The following is a 15,485-nucleotide window of genomic DNA, read 5'->3' on the forward strand; positions in this document are numbered from 1 at the left end:
TTCATTTTGACTGTCTTTGGCACTGTCAACTGCCATGTGACAACTACACCCCCTCTCCCACCCGCAAGGCAGTGGTGTACTACTCAGTTTATGTTCTAGCAATTTTTTCAAGTGTTTAGACTCTTCGGTGTCTAATAACCTTTCCTCATAATTAATCCCTATGAGGATTCATTACATACCAAAGAGTCTAAAAAATTCCTAAAATAGAAACTGAGTACCCAGTGGCTTGCAGGTTGGGGGGTAGTTGGCACATGGGATGCCACTAATTCCCACCCCCACCCACAAAGCAGTGTGGTCAAAATGAACAGAAGAAATGAAGATGTGTAATGAAGACACCAAAGAATCTAAACACTTCAAAAATTCCTAAAAAATAAACTGAGTACGTGTGTGTGGTGGGGTGTAGTTGACACATGGCAGTAGACAGTTGGCACTGTCCAATGACAGTCAAAATGAACAGAAGAAATGAAGGTGTGCAATGAATCATCATAGGGATTCATTATGAGGAAAAGTTATTAGACACGAAAGAATCCAAACACTTGAAAAATAGTGACTGCACATTTTGCTCCATAACTCCATTTCTACAAGTGCTAGACCCTAAATTTTTTTTTTAAATGAAAGCTGGGGATCCATGTTAGGGTTAGGATAGGTTGACTTCAAATCCCCATTATTTCCTATGGCAGAAATATACAAAATCATTAAAAACTTTTTAAAAATCAACTAAGTGCCCCACTGCCTTGAAATTTTGGTGATAGGGGACACTCATTGGGACCTACCCAACACCCAAATGTGGTTCCCCTAGGACCTTTATAAGTAGTCAGAATCAATCCAAATCAAATAGAATCAAATCCAAATCGAATCTGGAGTGATTTGGTGGGACAGATTCAGACACAAAATAAATCAGGGGTGATTTGATTTGGGCACAAATCGAGTAAAAATAAATAAATTCATGCACATCCCTAACATGGTACTTAAGAGAGCACTTTCATTGTCATGAACCCTGTTGCCTATTAACATCATCTGGAGAGGTCTGGTTATGGTTGCTGCCAAATCGTTTAGTAGCAACTCAGGACCGGGCCTTCTTTGTAGCTGCCCCGGGCTCTGGAATACACTCCCCATTGAAATAAGAGCATTTCCTTCTCTGCTTGCTTTTAGGAAGACCCTCAAGATGTTCCTGTTTTCCTAGGCTTTTAATTGAAATTGAAATTTTAATATTAACTGAGACTGTTTTTATCTGTTTGATATATTTTAACTGTGCCTTTTATATTGTTTTTACATTTGTTATGTTTTAACTTCGTATGCTGCCTAGAGATGTCTATATCAGGTGGTATGAAAATATGAGATGAATGAAATAGTACATCAAGCTGCCTACTCACTTTGGAGTTGGGAGTGGGCAGTCATTTGTTCATTAGAGGTTCAAATTCTATTTCCCCCAACTCTAGAGGGCTAAATCATGATTTTGGAGAAAATTGATTCTATGCTTATTATGAACACAAATTTTGGTATTCCTCTTGACTACACAAGCCATATTGTCTGTATACCAACCATGTCCAAAGGAAAAAATAACTGCAGATCAGCAGGTCAAGCATCTAGGATCAGCTGGTTTCTGTTTTAGCCGTGTGTTTTCATCTGCTGCAGACTTGCAAGTTGTGACACACCTAACTGAACCAACTATGTATGTCAGTCTACTCAATACTTAATAAAACATCTGCTTTTGCTGCCAGTGTTGGCTTGGAAAAATGGGGACAGGCATTAAGCACCTTGCAGGCCACAATCTATGGTCAACTGCATTCAGATTGGTGGGCTGCTTTTGACTTGGTGAGTCACAAATTGATGCTGACATGACCTATTGTTTCACTTCCCTTAGAACCTAGATGTTTCCTTTCCTTACCACCCAGGTTTACTGGAATAATTATATCACATCTGTATACTTCCCTCTGATGGCTAGCTATTATTCAAATACACAAACTGGAACCAAAAGCTCCTATTAGATCCAGTAGGTAGTGAATTCTTTGTTAAGTGAAAGGTCCGTTGCAGCTGCACTGAAGGAGGCAATTATAAGATTTCCTGAAAGAAAACTTATTGGATCCAGATAACATATCTAACTGTTTGGGTCAAATTGTGTGAGTGGGGGCAATTCAGTTCCAGGCATTCCTAGATGCCATGGATTATCTAGATCCATGTCAATCTAGCTTCCAGCTCAGTTTGGGGATTTAAACTGCCAAGGGAGTGTGATTCTGTTGAGTTTTTGGACCTCTCATCAACTTCTGATAACATCCGTCTGCCATTGTATCTTTCTGATCCACTTGTCTAGACTGGGAATTGGAGGTGTTGTGCGTGGTGCTTTCAGTCCTACTTAGCAGGCAATTTTCAGAAGATGCCATTGGAAGACATCTGTTCCATCCAGTGGCAATTTTGCTCAGAGTGCTGCAGGATTCCATCTTGTCTACAAGGGCTGGTTTGGTTTGTATTTCTCCAGCCAACCCAACCACACACAGTAAGGTGTGCCACAGTGCCTCCCAAGCTGCCAGGGTTTCTTTCCCTAATTGCATGGAAGGATTGTCTGAACCAGTCCTCTGTGTGTGTTACAAATGCTAGTTTAAACTAAAATAATCACCACCATTCAATGTGCTTTATATTTGCTTTTCTCACAAACACAAAGTAATCTTATATAGATTTAACTGAAACTTTATTCAGAAACATCTCCATTTTCTCCTTCTCCTTTCTGACTCCCCCCCCCCCCGCAACACACACACACTCTACAGGATCCCCACTGGGACAAACTTTCTAAACAACAAAACATAAAAGATACTAAACAACAAAACACAAAAGTTACTACAACAAAACATAAAAGATAGAACACAACACCATGCAGTTAAGGAAAGTTGCTACACTTGTGCACCCATGAAAATTTTGGATAAAATCTGATCTGATTCAATATGATAGATATTGGAATCAGATTTAGGGACCTTTAATTCTATCATATACTTTATCATTGTTGGATTTTCAACTGGAAATCCAATAAAAATTGGAAATATTCACCATAGAGGTCAATGGGAAAATAGAAAAAATCAGAAACTGGGAATGGCTGGGCAGAGAGCTCTGAACTTTGGTACAGTACAGGATGACAGCATTTTTTGTATTCAGTCTGAAGCACATTGGTCTGTCCATTTATTTTTATTGAGCTTTTGAAAAAAATGAAGAAAACTAAAAATTTCTTGTAATCGGCTTGTTTTATGGTAGTAAGTTACAAAAATGTCAGGAACTGAAGATCCTGCTCTGACCATTATTCAAGTCTCATGTGAAGGAATCTCCCCTGTGCCTTCATGGGGGGAAAAATCGCTCCCACCCTTTTTTGTTCCCCAGTTGGTGTCATACATGGGAAGGGCAGATGTGTCAGGCAGAAATCTGTAAGGGCAAGCCATGTCAAAGTGACTCTTTGACATGGGTTGAGGGAGTACAGAGGGTTGAGGGAGTACTCTTCAAATTTGAAGGATATGGGCAAGGGTGTATCTTCTGGGCATGGTAAAGGCAGTGGTTCCAAGGGGTCTGGAGTCCACTCTGGTGCCTCATCCCCCCAAACAGTCTTCATCCACCCCTGACAAGAGCGGCTTCAGGGTCGGGTCCATGACAAATGGCTGGGCATAATGTTCTCAATAGTCATCTCATGGTAGCACATGCTGGCAGGACCATGTGTATTCAATTTTAAGTGAATTGATCCACCTGACAATTTTAATGATTTTTTTTTTTAATTCATGCCTGAATTGTATTAACATCAGAAAATCCTGGCAGAAAAGTGTGCACACATCCCATAATCACAGTGAAAGTGATGTCACATCTGAGAATTCACCACTTGCTATTTAAATTGGTTAAAAAATAAATGCCAAGCAAAAACAGGCAGTCAGATAAATGGCAGATCTGTTTACGATATGTCTGATATTTTCAATAGTGTTTCTAATATTTCTGAGAGCAATTCCAATAATTCTGTTAGGATATAGACTTCCAAATATCATATTCAAATTATTGCCAAAATCATTCTGGTAATGATATTGGATATATCCAACTGCACAAGCCTAAAAGGTGCCTCAGCACACTGGGAGGGGATGGGCATATACACTCATGGTGAGCACATAACTTTATCATATGTGATTGCGCAGGTCAGAGAATTATTGTCTGAACCTGCCCTTATACTATTTGACATGGATGCACAACCACTGGGGGAAGATCATTCAGGGATTCTGGTATATTGATGACAATGACATCCAACTCTGTTTTTCTTTTTGTTTAGGACACTCATAACCATCTGAATTAAACAAACATTTGCCTGGGGTCATTAAGAGACTGGATGAGGGATAAAACTGAAATCCAGTTTAGATGAGAAAGAGGCATTGTTGGTAGGTGGGCCATCTGATCATGTCTGGACTGAGTTCTTGACTGTACTCCCTCTTAAGGATCAGGTATGTGACTTGAAAAAACTATTAGAGCTAGCTCTGTAAATGGGTGCCCAGTTAGTATCTGCAATTACCCTTATGGTCGTCATCTTGTAAAATACACTATGACAGAGCAGCATATAAATATTGTAAATATATAAATGCATATTGATCACTGATACATCATGAAGTTAGGGGTGTGCATGGAACTGGCTGGTCTGGTTCAGTTCGAGTCCAAACTGGACCTGGACCAGACTGGGCCAGTTTGGTCCAGCACCCCACCCCCTCAACCTGCTCAAACCCCCTGGTCTGGTCCAGTCCAAGGGGGTTCATTATTTATTTTATTTTTTTTAAAAAAACTTACCTCCTCCGGGGGAGTTGTCCAAGATGGTGGGAGGGGCTGTCCATGGAGGTAGGGAGGTAGGGTCTGCGAAGGCCTATTGTGCAGGTGCGGTGGTCTCCAAAATGGCCACCATGCCGAGGGGAAAGGCTGAAAACAGGCCGAAGAGCAGCTGAATGTCTGATTAATGGAATAAGGTAGACAGCTGGGGGGAGGGAACCTCTGTGGAACACACACACACACACACATTGTTGCCTCAGACAACTCCCTCAGAGGGGGTAAGTTTTTTTTAAAATTAAACATTTTAAAAACCCTAACAACTTGTGAACCCCTGGGGGTGGTAGTTTGGTCCAGGGTCGGACTGAACAGGGGTGGCATTGAACCTGTTTGCACATCCATACATAGAGTGAGATATTATTGTGCATCCATGAAATCTAAATCTCCAAGTATTAATTTCCTTCCTATACAATAGCAATAGCCCAAGCTACCATTGTTATGAATACCAAGCATTCTCTCCCTGCAATCTGTGATGAAAAGGGGGGTCCATAATGCCATCAATGACCATGTGAATTGATCCTTAATCAGGAAAGCTGTGAAATCTCTTTTCCCAGAGGCTTCTAAAAGAAAACAAGACAAGCATTGATCAGAGAAGGTGAAAGTACAAGAAGCTCTGTCACTGCTTGAACTAGCTGCTTCCCAACTTCATGATCTATAGCTACAATTGTGAATTTATACAATTACTGCTTTATCTTTAAAATAAATAAATAAATTCCCATATGTATTGCAAAGGCAACAATATCAAGAATTCAACTACTTCTCCCCTCTGAGTTTACAAATACCCTTGATGTAAAGTACAACATAAGGAGAAAATCCTGATACTTGATCTCTTATACCGTGGCTATACACTCTCTTACTCTGAAGAGAATATTTCTTAAGGGAATTATGGCAAATCTTGCTTCATTCTCAGTGGACTGCCCATGGGCAGAGTTCAATTTAAGTTCAAGGATTCTTCTATACTGAAAAAACAGCCTGGTTACATTTTACTTTGCTTGGAGTTTATGGCTTCATTACCTCAGGGCAAGTATACACAACTATTTTGCTGGCAGTCATATGAACATATTGGCTTGATGGCCTTCAACAAGTTTTGATGATATTTATTCATTCAGAGCTTAATAGGAGCACTTTGCTTTGAAATTTTCCCTGATGTGTTGGCTTTTTGAGTCATCTGATATAAGCAAATGATGGATTGACTATAAAGGAAGGCAAAATTTAATTTCTGCAATGAGGAGTGCAAAGTTTGTTTAGAATACTGTTGAGCTGAAATTGGGAGAAGGAGCAATTTTGCAGGAATGTACACTGGAGTTAAAAGACATTCCCTGTTTGAGTCTTAAAGTAGATCACTAATTGTCAGGATTGCCCATGGGGCCAATATATCTGCACTGAGCCCTCAAAGTGTTGCTTTAGGACAGAGACTTTTGTAACCAGGTCTTGCAACATATTCATCCTGGTCCTGTAACCTTGCTCCTACCATTAACCTTTTTCTCTGTCCTTATATAGTTCTATATCTCAATTTCCCCCCCCCATCTATTAACTTATTATTAGGTTATTTATATGGTAAGTAATTTCTACCAGCACTTGCAGGGTTTGGGAGATGGGATCATATTCCTCAAGTCCAGGGTGCCAAAAATTGCTAATCTACACTGGCAAGTTCCAGAGATGTACATCTTTTGAAAAGAGGAAGGCAGTTCCAGAATTATTATTTGAAAACACAGTGCTACTAAGGAAGGGAGGGGGACATTGCTCGCCTCAAAGTTTAAAAACCACTAAATTCTCTCATTTGTTTAAAGGAAAACTTACAAGTCTGAAACCTTTAAGTCTATTGCCAGCCTAGAGCAATATTCTTTTAGTTAGGTTATAAAAACCTGACGAAAGAAAAAAGAAATAGCAAAAAATTAATTAAACATAGATTAAAAACATAATTACATATTTTATTAATTGCACTTTAAATATGCCCTTGAGGAGAATCCAGAGGGCATTCATCAGCAGTAAAAGGCTTAAATTTAAATGTCCTTGCTAGCAATTTTTAAATCTCATTTGAATTTAGTTTTAGTTTTTTTTATTTATTTTGGATTAAATTTATATCATTATCACACCGTACCAGAAAATGGTTACACCTTTTATTTAAAGTGACTGATCATTAGAAATGCATTTGCAATTCACTGTAATAACACTGATTAAAATGAATTCATTTGGAATTAATGGGGCTGCTACAGAGCGTGCTCATCCTAGCTAGAAAGCACAGCTCAAAACAACATGAGTTAAAAATAAGCGGCCATTTTTAGCCTTTGAATAAACTTTTTGAAAGGAAGTCTGGCTGGCTGGTTGTGCTCTCTGAGAGCTGCATGCACCCTAAAGCAAATAATGTCTGCCTATTCCATGCATACGTGCAGTAGTGTGGTGCTGAAAACTCTGTGATGCATTACAATGGTGCTGTGCCCCAATACCCAGAATCCGCCCATTAGCATTTTGCTCGGTTTCACAGACAGGGCTTCCCCCCTGAATCCAATCCTGATTGGAGTGTGCCAGTCCACATATTTGCTAGATTTAATCCAACCTCCCTGCGGGCTATCAGGGACCAGGTCAGACAGGACTTTGATTCTCCCCGAATGGAGGCTGCAAATTCCGGCTTAGCCCGAGTTATGTCGGAGATTAAAAAAAACACCCTCGATTTCCAGCAGCTTTTGCAAAAAAACTCCAGGGCTTCTGCTTTCTCCACAGGTGTTGATGGAGGTGCTGATGGCTATGCGAAGGAGGTGCTGATGGCTATGCAAATGGTCCATCTGTTGGAAGTTAAGGACTTTGCACTGTCTCATCTCAGACAGTGGAGGTCAGACTAGTGAGTCAGAGGGCTAGAGGGTCAAGACATTGGTCATCCTTTCTCCACTGCTCTGACACTATCGCTTTGAAATGAAGATTGGTACTCTTAGGGATTAACTTACTTCCTCTCTCTCTCTTCCCTACCTATCCTTCTACCTTGCAACATGGCAAGCTCCTCTCCCTGCACCATGTGTGCAGAGAAGATGCAGAATCCATCTGTATCCAGCTAGATAGATAGATTAGAGATCCTAACTCCTCACTTTTCTATCTAGAATAGAGTTCCTTAATAAATGCCTTATATATTGATTTGAAACTATAAATTGGCTCCAGGTTACTTTACTCTCAGCATACACGCATGCCTAAGCAGATTCCACTGTGTTGTGCCTCTGTGCACTCTGCTATAATGAGAAAGGGATTCTCTCACCACAGAGAATTTCCAACACATCTCATCCCTTGAATTGAAATGCCTCGAATCTGCTGGAAGCAGATTCGCTCTTCAGATACCCCGAGGCATAGAGCCATGTGTGAAAAACCTCCGGGTGCTTCTGACATTGGAGTGAGAATATTTTGAGTGATAATGGTGGAGCATTATGGTAAACATTCCATGCATTTCTGGCTCCTGTGTGAAGCCTTGTCATGCCAAAATGATTTTCACTAACAACCTTGCCACTCTAGGTACGCCTCCAAAGGTCAGGAATAATTCCTTTGCCGGAAAAGAGTTTTGGGTTCATTTCCAGACAGGGGGCTGTTTCTCATGTTACATTTTCCTTAACTACAGGTATATTCATGCTTACAGATATTAGAGAAGCCCAGAAGCAAAGACAACAGGGCTTATATATAGGAGAGGGAATATAGGTGGTGCAGTTATTCAGGAGTCAACACCAACTCAATGGCACAACTTTACTTTAGTTAGTCATGCAAGAGTCAGGAAAGCTGTACCAGCTGAAACCCCCCTCCTACGTAATATAGGGACATAGGAAACTGCCTTTATACTGTGTCACACCTTTGGTCTATATACTGTGTGTGTCGTCAAGTCAATTTCGATTCCTGGCACCCACAGAGCCCTGTGGTTTTATTTTGAATACAGGAGGGGTTTACCATTGCCTCCTCCTGCACAGTATGAGATTATGCCTTTCAGCATCTTCCTATATCACTGCTGCCCAATATAGTACCAGCAGGATTCAAACCGGCAACCTTCTGCTTGTTAGTCAAGCATTTCCCTGCGGCGCCATTAGGTGGCTTTTATATACTGCAGCTCAGTAGTATATGGTGACTGACAATAGTTCTCCAAGGGTTCAGGCAGAAGTCTCTCCCAGCCCTACCTGGAGATGTCAGGTAATGAAACTGGGGCCTTCTGTGTGCAAGCATGAAGATGTTCTTTCACTGAGCTATGGCACCATACCCTAAGAGAACAGCATTCACATGTAGTCACCCATCCAAATGCAGAACAAGACAGATCCTTCTTAGAAAAGGGGGCAATTCATGCTCGCTAGTCGCTACCACAAGACCAGCTCTCCTCCCATAATTGTTAAAGTTCCAGCTCTCCTTTGCATCTGATTATTCTAAACGAAATGTGTTCCATGAATGAGATAAATGCTATTAAAAACCTTCTCTCTCTGAGACTGTCCCCACTATTTCTAGAAGACAGAGTACTTTGGTTTCTTTAAAGAGATGTCAGGGAATGTTGTTCTCAGGTTAAGAGAATGAAGCATTCTGTCTTTGCTCTTGTGGAAAAACCCCTGGGAGACACCCAAGATAACTTTTCCCCTCACCATTATGATATAGTCATGTCTTTAAAATACAGGAAAATGGTGCATCCAAAGTGAACAGATCCCAAACCTGAGAATTGAGATTCTAGAGGAAAATTTGACTGGACCGTAATAGGAATATGCCTGGTAGGGTTGCCAGGTTGCCTTTACTTCCAGATCCAGCCCTTATTTTGTAAATGATCATGTCGTATTTTGGAGCATCTCCATCCCACATAATGTCTGTGTCTCTCTTTTAATGCCTCAGCTCCAAAGTGTCTGAAATCTGGTAATCAGCTTCTGCTTGTTTTTGCAGTTTGGAGGCTGTGATAGGTTTCCTCTCTCTCTGCTTGGAGTGGCAATGTCAATTCCACCTACTTTCCAGCTCTACCGGTCTCATGCTATGTCCCTCCAAGACCAAGTACTTCATGGCCTGAGTACCCAGCTGGTTTTGCTTGAAAAATAAATGTTATCTTAGCAGGTAGTTTTTGCTCAGCCCAATGTAACTTGCAGGTGGGCAAGGCACTACAGGTGAGCCATGCTGGCCAAGGGCCTGTCTCTGTATAAGATTCATGTGGTAGTGGAAGAACTGCCACATGAGTCTCAAACACAGAGAGAAGGTGGTATGAGCCTTTGAAATGAGCATCCAAAGCTCTGGGCCTGAATCCAGTGAACAGTATCATCTCTACAGAGGTGTTTTTTTAATGAGTTCACTCTCTATGGAGGCTGAGCATTTGCAGAGAAGGCATTTTCAAGTGGAGTTTGGAAAGGAGTGGGAATGGGAAAGGAATTTAAGTGTGGGCTTTGAAGAAACCCACCATTATGCCTATCATTCAGGTAACTGTGCAGGATGTTCTGTGGAAGGAGGAACATGTTAACTGTAACTCTGTCTAGTTGAGTTATCCTATCATCCCCCCCAGCTGCACAGCACAACAGGGTAGCCCAAACAAACAGAGGTGTTTCTAGGGCAAGCCCAGGGTCAGAGTTATAATAGGGCAGACAGGTTCAAAGAACCCGAGCTGCCCAGCTCCTAGGGGCAACCTGGCTTGTTCCCTCCTGCATTTCCCAGCCATGTTCATTGCTGGGTGCATATTTCATTCATTTGCTTCCTCTCTTGGACTGAGGGAGCAAACAAACAAAACACGCACCCAGCAACAAACTCGGCTGGGAAATGAGCTCACATGGCCCTTCTGGGGTTCTGGCCACACACCCTTGTGCATGACATCACATGGAAGGGGGTGTGGCCAAAGCCCTGGAAGGGCCGCATGATTCTTCAGAGCTCATTGCCAGCTGGTGTTTGTTTGCTGAGTACATATACCCAGCACTGCACAGGTATTAAAGGTTGTTTGTTGCATAACCCACCTAGGCATCACAATAGTAAATGGATGGACTATTTGGGAGAAGAATAGTATTTTCCTTAATACAAAAAAAAACCCAGATGTGCAACCTCAAGGGAAGATGTGTATGCTGTATGCTACAAATCGATAGCAAATGTCCAATATTGTGCAAAAAGAGAAATCTGTGATGGCTGGAGGTCTGAGGTATAAATCTCAATTGAAGTAGCAGCAATTTTCAGGGACCACATTTTTTTACTGCTACTACAAATATTTGTATACTGCTTTTCAACAAAAGTTCTCAAAGTGGTTTACATAGAAAAAATAATAAAGAGGGTCCCCTGTCCTAAAAAGGCTCACAATCTAAAAAGAAAAATAAGCAACAGCAACAGCCACTGGAGGAATGCTGTGCTGGGATTGGATAGGGTCAGTTGTTCTCTCCCTGCTAAGTATAAGAGAATCACTATTTTAAAAGGCACCTCTTTGCTCAGTTAGCAGGAGCCTGACTTTTGGAAAGTATCAGGCTCCTGTGATAATAAGAGCAAGTTTTTCTTGCACCCAATGAAACAACACCTTCCTTTCTTAACACCTGCAGAGGAAGCAGAAAACACCTCTAGAAGGCCAGTTAAGAGCTATATAAAAACAATCTTCTAAGCACTGAGAAGAAGTGAGCATCTCTGGGGATCCAGAAAGAAACTCCCCAGTGCGTCCACCAGCTAGAGCTGCAGCTGTTCGTGAAAGGGGAAATGTATCTTTCATTAATTTCTGAAGAGCTTTTGCTGACAGATTTTCCTTACAGCTCATCCATATGGAGTTGCTCTGCCAAAGTTCTGGCCTCCCATATCCCTTTGATTGCTGCTCCCTTCTACCATTTCCTTTCCTTGAGTAAACCCCAAGATGTTTCATCTATCAGTTCAGCAAAGTTTGGCAAAATTTCACCATTGATTTGTAATTAAGATGAATTCTTCTTTTATTAGAATATGTATTGTGAAGAAAAAATGAAGAAAATATAAAGCTGTTGCTCATAACACAGACAAGAGATCAAGAGGCAACACTGAAGTTCAATACTCTTGAAATGGCTTGCACAACTGTTTTGGTGTAGTGGTGATTAAATGAAGCCATCACATGTTTCTACGGAGGTTCTTTGGGGTGATGATATAGGTATAATGACAGGTTTTGTGAATTCTCTCTCTACCATAATGTGTGTACACACATTATGTGTACACATCTACACATCTTTGAAGGTACCAGTGTTCTCTCTGATCCTTAAAGGCTTATGGATCTATAAACATTGCTTATGGATGAGAAAGCAGCAGCATTTTTTTTTTTTTGGTTACAAGACATATGCCATAAATCTATGGTGCAACCCCTTTGTGATTGCTGTGTACAATTCTGACAATACATTCCATTTCAAAAAGGTTATCATAGACCTGGGGGGGGGGAACCCTTGCAAAAATGGGCAGCTTAATTGATCAAGCAGCTGGAGTAATTTCAGTGTGAGGAAAGGCTAAAGTGTTTGAGGCCTTTTCCGCTTAGAAAAAAAAGAGGATAGAAGTGTATAAAATTATGAATGGTATGGGGAAAGTAGGTAAACATTCTCTCTCCATCTCTCAACATACTAGTCAACCAGTTAAATTGGTTTGCAGTAAGTTCAGGATGTACTAGTTCACACAACTGTTACCAGGGTCTGCTGGACATGTGTCAACTGCTACAATCTGTGTCTATGCTTTGCTTAAAGTGGGGGAAATTAGCACAAATGGGTGCAGACCCGTGAACAGCAAGAAAATAAGTCCTGCAGGACATTGGCCCCGGTGTAGATGTGCTGAAAGGGTAAGAAAGAGAATGGAGACATGACTTTGAAAAGGAGGAGTTGTTCTATTGAGGAATAATGGGAGTACAGGAAATGAAAAAGAGGTGGCTAATCTTGCAGCATGTTTACCAAGTTATTACTGGGAAGGGGGAAAGAAAAGAGAAAAAGAAAGTGTGCGTCATAGCTACCTGAATTTAAAAGGGGAATTACTTCTTCCTGGGGAGCTCAATCAGCAGGTGAGTCCATTGGTGCATACAGATGGTGTGGGGCATAGCATCGGATGGCAAGTGTGGCAAATCTGGTGAATACAGGAGGCAAAGGTACTGGCAAAAGTGAGATTCAAATGCAAGGGCACCCTGGGCAGAGTGGGGGCTTGCAAGAGGGCGGGATGGCAAAAGTGTGATTCCATGTTTGAGGGGGTTTTATGGGTAAAAACATACCTCGAGACATTGAATGAGGGCTAGAGAAGACCAGTAGATGGTCTCCTTCAGGAATTTCTAATGATTTCAGGAGTTCATGCTCCTGATAAGGTGTGAATATTGTTTATTGATTGGGTTATGTCAGGTGGCTCCCCTGTATGCTCCTTTACACAAAGAAAGTTTATTGAAAGAGTGATTCCCCTGGGAATCACTGAATAGATTTTTGAAGAAGGGCACATCGTGCATTCTGGCATATATACTTGCTTAATTTTGATAATAGGAGGGAAGAAATGAGGTAGAGAGTTTACCTTAACCTTGAGTGCATATCAAAGTGCATAGGAGGAAGAGGGCTTGCATTCCTTTCCCTTTTGTCCTTTTTCATGCCTAATTGGGTCTGTTCTTCATCTCTCTCTGTCTATGTGCTAATGCAATCAGAGAGGGACATTTCCTCTGGCTTGTTGCAGTTCTTTGCAAATGAACTTGGAGAGCACTTTCTAGGAAAACACCTTGCCAGAACCACCTTTTGTCTGGAATGCAGCCAGAGTTTCTCTTCCAAACAAGGAATGGCTAAGAAGCTAAGGAAGAGGCACACTGAAGCACCCCCAAAATGGCATAGTGAGCATGGCTAGTAACACAACACAGAACTGACTTGTGTAATTCATGGTTACAAGATGAGTGAAGGACATTAATTTGGACTGCTTTTTAAAAGGATTAGACAAATGTGTGGTGGGTAGGTCCATGAGTTACTATTAAAGCTAGCAGAACCTCTGCACTCAGAGACAATATACTTCTGAATACAGATGCTGGTGAAAAGCAGCAGGAGATAGGGCAAGAAGGATTGTAAGCTTTCAGAGGCTGCCCTCTGCTAGAAACTGAACTAGTACTGAACTAGACACAGCCTGTATGATCTAGCAAGATCTTTAAGTAAAGTTTTAAAAACTGCTTTAGAGACAGATATTACTATTCCAGTCCCCTAGCATCACATGGCTTTGATTAATATATAGTGTAATCATCACAGCAACTGTGGATGTCTATTAAAGATGTAACTAACTGTGTTGAAAAGCTTATCAAAGTGTAGAAACAGTGATTTCACATAGTTGTACACTCTTGTCTTTCATATATTATACTCTTTATACTTCATAGGCTCTGACTTCTGTCTTGCTGCCAATCAAACAACCACCCTCACCACACACACACAAAAAAATCAAATGCATTCTAAGAAACAAGATTTCAGATGGGGATGGGGGTGGAAACCTGATCTGTTCCTTTAAAAAAGTATAATAAATGTCTTACTTTTATTTCTGAGACATTATTTATCACAGCCTTTAAGAGATTCTGGAGATAAGTGCAAAATATAAGATCCAAGGCCCTCAAACAAGCTTTATTATAAAATTGCTTTTTGGAAGGCAGGATTCTGAATCAACTAAGGCATGCACTTAATAAAGCACACCAAACCAAAGAGCCAAATCATATCCAAGTAAATAAGAAATTGGTCAAAATATGACTTTCATGCAAAGATAGAACATTTTTGCCCATCAACAAGTTTATCTATAAAGTTCTTATCTCTGAACAAGTTGCAGGCAGTGAAGTCTGGTGTTCCAAATGATTGACTCTTGAGAGCTCGGGATGTCTTCTGCTGCTGCTTTGCTTTCCAGTAACCACCTCTGAGTTTACTGATGCAGTCTCCATTGGGGCAGAACTGACAGTCCCTCTTCTTGTTCTTCTAGGCTGCCTTTCTGGAGTGCAAAATGTGGATGATCAGCTCCTTTTGGATTCAGCAAGCTGAACCAACTTCTGTCCCCTTTCTTAACACAAAGCTGCCAGTTACCATTGGTTCCTTTATTGCATCTAGGATACTCTTCCAAACATCTGTATCAATTCTAAGGGAAAATATCTTCTCATTCACTCACAGAGATGCAGTCTGTTTCTGATCCTTGGGAAAGCTTGATTGACTTCCTATATTTCTATTAAATGAAAATTAGATTTTCTTAATTTTGTCAGCCAGAGAATGGTAACACTGTGTTGCATATACTTGTTCTAGTAGTTTAACTCCTTAAACAATAAATATGGTGCCTAGATGACATAGAAGCACACAGTCCCACAGAAGAAACTGGTTAAAGATTGTAGCCCTGAAAACACACAACCAGCATTTCAAAATAAACTCCTAAAAACAGCAGCATCAGAAAAGAAACATTTTTAAATCATTAAAATGAAATTATTAAAAATATTGGCTGACAGCCAGACTTACATTGCACACATCCAAAACATGCATTGTTTTGGGAGTAGTGATATGTCCCTCAGGGACATATTTTTATGAGGCACAGAGGGCTTCAGAGAAAAGAGGAGATTGGTAAAAATCGCAAATTCACAGTGTTTTCCAACACACAGAACATTAGTCTGATCTCAGCTGTTAAAGTCACAGCAACATCTACCTTATCACTGAAAGGTGAGCATGAAAAGGTTGGCTCTAGACTCTTTAAAGAAGAAGAAGAAGAAGAAGAGGGGGGGGAGGATATGCTGATTTTGCTCCCCT

The 15,485-nt window shown here is 40.9% G+C and overlaps 1 long non-coding RNA gene across 2 annotated transcripts in view; it reads left to right on the forward strand.

Annotated features, from left to right (window-relative positions):
• LOC128351501 (uncharacterized) overlaps nt 1-14,872 on the forward strand; it is a 41,177-nt gene extending 26,305 nt beyond the window's left edge. For both annotated transcript variants that reach the window (XR_008319807.1, XR_008319806.1), the window contains exons 2-3: nt 4,286-4,454; nt 14,680-14,872. This is a non-coding gene — a long non-coding RNA (uncharacterized LOC128351501). The remainder of the gene's footprint in view (nt 1-4,285; nt 4,455-14,679) is intronic.
• The last annotated feature ends 613 nt before the right edge of the window (nt 14,873-15,485 follow it).

The sequence above is a fragment of the Hemicordylus capensis genome, chromosome 3 (assembly GCF_027244095.1).
Source record: "Hemicordylus capensis ecotype Gifberg chromosome 3, rHemCap1.1.pri, whole genome shotgun sequence".
In the NCBI taxonomy this organism is placed as follows: Eukaryota; Metazoa; Chordata; class Lepidosauria; order Squamata; family Cordylidae; genus Hemicordylus; species Hemicordylus capensis.